The following is a 7,202-nucleotide window of genomic DNA, read 5'->3' as shown; positions in this document are numbered from 1 at the left end:
TAGAGACACAGGTAATAAACTGTAGCAGCCCTAAGAGCTGGTTCCACCCCAAAAGTTGTTTTGTTTTGTTTTGTTTTGTATGGGCACTGGCAGTCAGGATGAATTTGGTCTTTTTTAACAGCTCTTCCTTCAGCATTCAGCATTTCCCCAGCCAGACCTCCTGTAGGCAGGCAGATAATACGCCGCCCGGTACACCGGGGACGCGAGTGCCTGACTTCCATGCTATTTCAGAGCCAGTGACCTACATACGAGCTGCGAGCCCTGGATGCCAGTCGCAGCTAACAGGAGAGACGCTCCTCGGCTCGGTTTTAGACGCGCTCACACACGAAGGATTTCTGCCTGGGTCACCAACCCTCGTTGGCAGAGCTTGCTGAAGCCTCAGTTTTGGGACATGGAGGAACGTGTTGGCGTTCACCAGCAAGGAAGCTGAGATCTGGTGAGATGCTGCGGGTGGGATGGGATCTGTCCCACACCTGCCACCACTGAGGCTGTGAGTATCTCAAATGCTGGAGAACAGCCTGTGTTAAAGAGGCTGCGTTAAAGAGGATGGAATTGCACACAGCTCGCTGACACCACAGAGAAGCAAATGGTGCCATTAGCAGACCAGTGGGTTTTATAGGATGCTTCAAATAAACCCTCTCCAGTCAACACCCCCGGCTTTAGCACCCCACGGCCGGCTGCCCTTACTAATGGGGAGCTGCTCCCATGCTCAGATCCTGCCCCTCCTCTGCAAAGCACCGCATGCCTGCCAGCAACCTCTGCCCATCCCGCCCCTGAAACAGCCCAGCGACAACAATCAGGCCCTCCAGACTTCACTTTGGAAGGCATTTGAGCTTTGGAAAGGCTGCTGACAGTGTGACCCCACTCCCAGGGGCTTCTCAGCCAGCCCCCAAGCGCTACTGTGACCTCCGTGGAGGCAGAGACCCTCCCCACCTCCCCCCACAAGCCCAAGCCACGTGGATCACAGCAGAAGAGAAAAAGCACTGTTATGTCATAGCAGAGCCATGCTGGCAGGTCAGAGATGCACAGACATCTCTGCTGCCCTGGCCCAAGGGCAGACACGTGTCCCTCTGGCTCCAGCAGAGGAGCTCCTGCCACCTGAAGAACTTGGGGTCCCCGTCACTTTGCAGGGCGTCCTTCAGCCCATCTGCAGCCTGCAGAAACACGTGCCATGTCACTACAGAGTCACACGGCTTTGGACCGATCTAATCAAAAATATGGGGAAAGGAGAGAGGCTGTGATAAATATAACTTTGCAAAAGGTGATATTTCATAGCAGGCTCCAACCATACATGACGGGAGGGGGACCTGATAGAGATTGGACTGCAATGGAAACATCACCTTTTGAACAAGATACTTTATCTGTTAAATCAGTTCCCTCTCTTGTCAAATTAAATCCATAGCCCATTTAATCAGGGAAGTCAAAGCCAGATCCAGTGTCTCGGGGGAAGTTTTATTGGAAGCAGGTTCTCTCTTTGCAAAAAGGAAGGTAATATATATTTGAGACTGCATACTAATGCTAAAGAATTTGTCAGGAGGAAAAAAAAAAAGGGGAAGGAGGGAATGGTTCAGTATCCCCACAGAAAATTATCTAGATTGGGGAAATATGAACTGACCTAGTTTTCAAATTTCTTTTTTAAGCAGAAAGAAGTAAACCTTGTTCCTAATGTTTCTGAACAAACATAGAAGCTTTGAAAGGCACACCAAAATTCAATAAACCTAAAACAGAAGGGAGAAGGGGGTAGGACGAGGGGTAATATCCAGTGGTGTCTATCCTGAAAGAGGCTGTTGAAAATTTGGGTCAGTCCCTGAGAGAGGATGCCTTCTTGCCTTGATCCTTTCCAACAGCACGGGCATCTCAAGGGCGCTGGTGGGAAGCAGGGATGGTTCCCAGGTCCCATCTCTGGAATATGCTCTGAACTCTTCTGCATGGATGAATCCTTTCATAGGAAGAATAAATCGTGCTATAAGAAAAGCCAAACAAAGCTAAAGAGGAGGTATGGTAGAGGGGGGAAAAACAGGAGAATAAACCAGAACCCAAAAAATCTGACCCACCAAAAGGGAGGACACAGAGAAAGAGGTTTTTCTGCCTAAAAGTCAAACCAGCCTCTGGGAAGGAAGCAGCTGAATTTAAAGCAACCATTTTGGAGATAAAGACGACACTAAAATTACTGTTGAACATTATCCAAAAAGGCAGATAATGCCTAGATTACATCTTCAAAGTTTTATCGCCTTAAGCTAACGGAGAAGGAGAAGGGGGAGTGCAGGCTCACGGGGAGAGAGACTTGGTTTCCTAGGTCTGTCGTGAGCCACATTGACTTGGACTCCAATCTCCAGTATGTTTAATATGTAGATTGACTTAGGCTTTCTCAGTAAGTAATTTAAGAAAACAGCATCTGGAAAGAAAAAAAAAAAAGTCTTAAGTAATTTAAACTTGCTGCAAGCAAAGGCAGCAGAAGGTCAGTTTTTTTAACTTATGCGAAAAGTGATGACATGGTATCTGGAAAAGGGCCAGGTTTGTGCAGTGAAAGAGGATTTCCTGCTTGTATTCCCATCCATTGTAGCTCGCTGCTCTCCTTTAAATGACATCTGGATGTGTGTGTGGGGATGCACATGTTTCCAGCCACAGCAGGCACCCTGCAAGGGTTCTGAGCCTCCGAGGTTTCGTCCTCCCAGCTGTGGCTGGCTGGTTAGGGACGTACCCCCGGCTGGTAGCGGTGTACACGAGGGAAGAAGGATCCCCTCTAGCATGACAGAAGCAGCAAGGTAATGATTCAAAGAGATGGATTCTCCTTGCTGCCACTCCCAGGAGAAAATCTCCGCTTCATCCCCTCTTTGTCTGGCTTGTCTGCTTAGGGTCCAGCTCAGCGAAGCATTTAAGCAAATGCTTAACTCCCATTGATTTCAAGGGGATTACGCACACAGCCTGAAATTAAGCACGTTTTTAAATGCTTCGTTGAACCAAAATGAAAAATGTGTTTTGCAATGGTAGAGGACTCTCCCTGCATCTTTCCAGTGCCTCACACAGTGTCCCCAAAGCGAGGCAGAAATTGTTTGGGAATAAACATTTTGAGGCTTTTCCCCTGCTTTTTGTTGAGCTGTGATGTGGGACATCACGTGCTGACAGCCAACAGCGGGTGGGCTGAGCAAGCAGCTTTGCAGTGGTCTGCTTGTCGCAGGGGTGTGCGATCGCAGAGGGGATGATGAAACCATGCAATGAGGAGCCTGACTAAATCAGCCTACACCATGCAGTGGGGAGCAATTCCAGGTCCAGGTCCAGCTGTGCACCCAAACCCTTGTCTGGAGGAGCTCTGCACCTTCCCGGAGGAGGAGAGCAGGAGATGGGGCAGCTCTGGCACCAGTAAGGACAGCTGGGAAATCAACGCCAGGAAAAGGGGACCCTTCAGGCCAGGCTTAGTTACGGTCTCACATAAAACCAACCTCAAATCATCCCATCCCGAAGCCAAATCTCACAACTGGTGATTGCTTGAAATCAGCACCATCTTCTGAGCTCCTTTGAACAGCAGCACTTTCACGGTGCGGGACCATGCAGAGCCTCCAGCATGCTCTGCTGAGCATCCTCAGATTTTGACCAACTCTGGAGCTGTTTTCCAAGGTGCAACAGAAGTTATTTTCCTATCCTCCAGATTAACTATGCAGGAGACCCTGGGATTCCTTGGGTTTATTTTTTAAAGCTGAGAAATGAAGGTCAACATGGTGGCCTGGCCTGTATTAAGCTTTACTCCACAAAGTCTGAGCTGCTTTTTCTGAAATTTTCCACCAACTTTTAACCTGAAGTAAAAGCTGAGCCTGGGATATTTCAATCCAAAGATGAAACACTTGGCAAAATGATAGAAAATTGAAATCAGAGGCTCACCATGGGGACAAGCAGAGAGTGCTCCAAAGGGGGGTGCTACAACTTATCCCCCCAGTATGAACCCAGCTTCTATAGGTTTCTTTGTGATCAGTCGTTGGTGCTAAGTAACCACATTTTAGTATTAAAAAAAGCAATTTGTTCCAAATGCAGTGGCTACAGGAATGCCACATCCTATTCTTAACAACCCCATGATGTACTGACAGCAAGCCAAATCCTGTTCTCAATTACAGGAGTGTAAATTCACAGTAACTCAGTACACAGCCCTGTGTGACGGGAGTGAGCAAATGCTCAGAGCTTTAGGAAATCACGTTGGGAGGATTTGCATATGCAATGATAACTGAAAGGCTGTCAGCTGGCACACGGGCACTGTGTGTAGCTGGGATGTGCCAGCAAGTTGGCATAGGTGACACCATCAGGTATCACTGCCCGTGCTCTGGATGGCAGAGATTTGGCAAAGTGAGCTTGTCAGACAGTGGATGTATTTTTTTTTTTCATGCTCCCATGCATGGGGAGAGGCCTATTTACAGCAGAGCGACTCCAGGAGTGGGAATCAGAGCCGGGCTGGGGCACGTCACCTCCTGCTGCATCCTGCAGCCCCTCTCCGCTCCAGCTGGGCAGCACACTGCCGAGCCCAGCATCAAAAGCTGGCGGCAGCGGCAGAGCAGAGCCGGGCTGCGCTTGAAAGACAAAGTCCTTGAGAAAGCCTCCACCCCCCCGGCGGCGGCGGAAAGCACGCCCGAGCCCACATACGCTGTCCCTGCCAGAGACTTCAAATGGAGACAGCATCTCCCTTGCGTGACTCCCCTTTCATGCGCCCGGATGCATCCAAACCCCCTCACCAGCGGGACGGCCGCTCGGCGGGGACGTGCTGGGGAAGGCCCGGCCTCCACAGTGCTCCCATTGTGGAGGGAACACAATGGAGTCACCGCAGAGCTCGTGGGGAGAGCAACAGCTTTGATGCGCGGCGGAGGAGCTGGCTGTGGGGTCGGGTCACCCCAGGGGCTCGGCCCAGCGCTGGCTTCTTCCCTCCATCCCCGTGCGAGGGGGCTTCCAGACGCCTGATCCCTTCCAAAGGGGGCGAGGCTGGGGTTTCCTAAGGAGAGCTGGGGGCCAGGTGTCAGGATGCCTGGGCTCTCCCACGAGCACCGGGAGGGACATCCATCCTTCCCAGCAGCTGTTTTACAAGGTGCAGCACAGCTCTGCTGCTTTCCCATCCCTCCCCTGAATGTCTCAGAGGCTTCACTGGAGGAAGCCCCATTTCCTCAGCCCCCCCTTACTTACCTGCCTTCCAGCACCCAGGGCCAGACTGCTCCTGAGCTCCATCCATCACATCCACCTACCCCTACCCAAAGGTTTCTTCTCCAGCACCGATCCCTTGTGTACAATCCCACAGGTCTCCCCTTGGACCTTTCCGACACAGCGCAGAACATCCCGTGGTGTAAATGAGCCCTCGTTGGCACCCCAGAGAAGGAGCATGTAGCTAGGGGAGGAGGAATACAGACGTCTTGGGATGTTGGGTCTGAGGCTGTGTCTTTTTCTTGTTGACCATAATGGGAATTGCTGGGAGGGAGGCAGGACGTGGAAGGAGCTGGGAGTTGCATGAATCCTCTCCCGGTTTCAGCATTCCCCCGCACAGGATGCTTGCAGAGGGCAGGCTGTTAGCTAAATGAATATAGCATTTCTGGGGAAGGGAATGGAAATTTCACCTGGGCTGTGGTTCATCTGCCACTCTGACTCCAATGCGTACAAAAGCCCAAAGCCACGCCGAGGAGCTGGCAGCCAGCTCCTTTGGGATTACAGGAGCAGACTCCAAAGCAAAGCTCTTTCCAAGACTTGACATGCAAAAATGCAGTTTAGGGGCCTGATGTTCAAAGATATTTTTTTTTCTCCAGGATCCCGGCCAGCAGCGAGAGGAACTGCACATGGGTGGCAGGGCTGAGCGTCAGGCCCCGAAGCCAAATGTCTGAGAAGATGCATCTCATTTAGAGCATCTTTATTCCAAGACTGTGCCAGAGTGCACTTGTTGCTGTGGGTTAAATCCAGGCATTACCCAACATAGCCAGAAGCCCATCACTGCCATCCGAGTGGGCAGAGCCTCTGCAATTACATCTAGAGTGAAGCAGAGCAGACAGGAGTGTCTTGCAAGTTAGTTTACGACAAAGCAGGATCAGCCCCAGCTCGCTTTATTGCTCTTGTTTTACAAGCATCTGTTGTTTTGGAAACATCTGAAACGAGCACAGCCCGACACAAGGCACCCTACGCAAAGCATCTTCTGTCAAAGGCGGAAATCTCAGACACGTGTCTGAAAAAAAGACTTGAAAGCTTTTTGTTGTTGTGTTGGTGGTGGTAATTCTGTTAAAAAAAAAAAAAAAAAAAAAGAAGCCAGAGAAGAGATTTCTTTTTTTGAGAACTCCCCCAGATGTTTGCGGTTTGGGATTTTTTTTTTTTTTTTTGTTAGTGCCTGGTTAGTCTCATGGATATTGAAACCTGCTCTGCTCACACAGAACAAGGGGGCTCTGATGATGTTCAAAGGGATCTGGAGAGCAGCAGTCGGCACAAAGCTGCGCTCTGCTTTCCTGCGCGGGAGGGAAAGAGGGGAAGCGAATGGTGGGCAAGGGCCTCACGGGCGGCTGTTTGCTGCTCAGGCAGTGGGAACAAAGCCCAGGAAAACTGAGCTTTAAAGCAAGAGGTCCCACGGAAACACTTGGGATTTTCTCCAGCACATTCCCAAAATACTGACTGGTGTTTTGGATGCAGGTAGAAAACACAGCCCATGTGGCAACATGGGAGAGAGGAGATCTCTGCATGTCCTCCAAATCCTAACTGATTCCTGCTTCCCATCAGGGGCACTGTGGGGCAGTCCCGATGTCAACTCTCTTCTGCAAACACTTTTTGCAGAGGCACTTTGATATGAGGTAGGGTAGGTGATGGCTTAGGACAGCAGAAGGAATAAGCCCAAGAAGCCCACGGGGCATCAGGCTGAAATATGGCCCATTCCGGAAAGGTCACACCTGGGGCAGAGCCTGGAAAGAAGCAGATTTCCAAGCAGTTTGCATTCCCTCTCCAGAATTCCTTCCACCATATCCCGAAAGACATCACCTGGCTGAAAGACTTGAACCAACTCAGAAACCAGGGGCTCTTTGAGGGGACACCAGAAGGACCCTGCGAGGGTGCAAAGAGCCCCCCACCCGCCTCCATTGCTCCAGTTAGAACTATTCCGTTTTTCCATCCTGAAATGCAGTTTGGCCTAAAGGAGCGTTTAATTGCAACATTTTCCACCAAACCGGGAACTGTCAAACGGCAGATCAGAGCTGAGCACAAACAGA

Source organism: Anser anser (assembly GCF_964211835.1).
Source record: "Anser anser genome assembly, chromosome: 24".
Taxonomy (NCBI): domain Eukaryota; kingdom Metazoa; phylum Chordata; class Aves; order Anseriformes; family Anatidae; genus Anser; species Anser anser.
This window is presented reverse-complemented; position numbering follows the sequence as displayed.